Genomic DNA, 949 nt, shown 5'->3' with positions numbered 1-949 from the left:
TCTGGGAAAGTCTGCAAAGAGCTTTGGGATCACAAATCAGATTAAGTATGGCTTATCACCCACAAACAGATGGACAAAGTGAAAGAACCATCCAAACTCTCGAAGATATGTTGAGATCTTGTGTCATCAATTTCGGGGGATCATGGGAAGAACATTTGTCGTTGATAGAATTCGCCTACAATAATAGTTATCACTCCAGCATCCAAGCGGCACCTTATGAAGTCCTATGTGGAAGAAAATGTCGAACGCTGTTATGTTGGAATGAGGTAGGTGAAAAAACAGTTGACAGGTCCCGAGATTGTGCAAGTAACGTCTAAAAAGATTGACCAGATTCGAGCTTTAAATCAAAACTGCCCAGGATCGACAGAAAAGCTATGCCGACAAACGAAGAAAACCGATTGAATTTAACATAGGTGACTTTGTAATGTTAAAGGTATCTTCATGGAAAGGTGTTATGAGATTTAGGAAGAAAGGTAAGCTTAGTCCAAGGTATATTGGACCATTCAGAATCTACAAAAGAATTGGACCGGTAGCTTATCAGTTGGAATTACCAGAAGAACTCCGCTTAATTCAGAACACCTTTCATGTATCAAATCTACGCAAATGTTTAGTAGACTCAAGTTTAGCAATACCACTTCCTGAGATTAAACTTGACAATAAGCTGAGTTTTATCGAGACACTAGAGGCAGTACTGACAGAAAGACCAGTGTATTGAGAAACAAGGAGATCAGTTTAGTAAAAGTGCAATGGCATTTTCATAAAGGTTCAGAAGCAACTTGAGAATTAGAATCTGACATGAGAACTCAATATCCGTGGTTATTTGAATAAGTGAATTCCTGGATGGAATTCTTTTAAGGGGGAAGAATGTTATAATCAGGTTTGAGACAACCTGGGTTGGGGTAATTTATACATGTTTATTTTATGGATTACGTGAAATATGCATATCTAA

This window comes from Cynara cardunculus (assembly GCF_001531365.2).
Source record: "Cynara cardunculus var. scolymus isolate 2C chromosome LG 10, CcrdV1, whole genome shotgun sequence".
Lineage (NCBI taxonomy): Eukaryota > Viridiplantae > Streptophyta > Magnoliopsida > Asterales > Asteraceae > Cynara > Cynara cardunculus.
The sequence above is the reverse complement of the archived record's forward strand: the minus strand, read 5'-3'. Positions refer to the sequence as shown.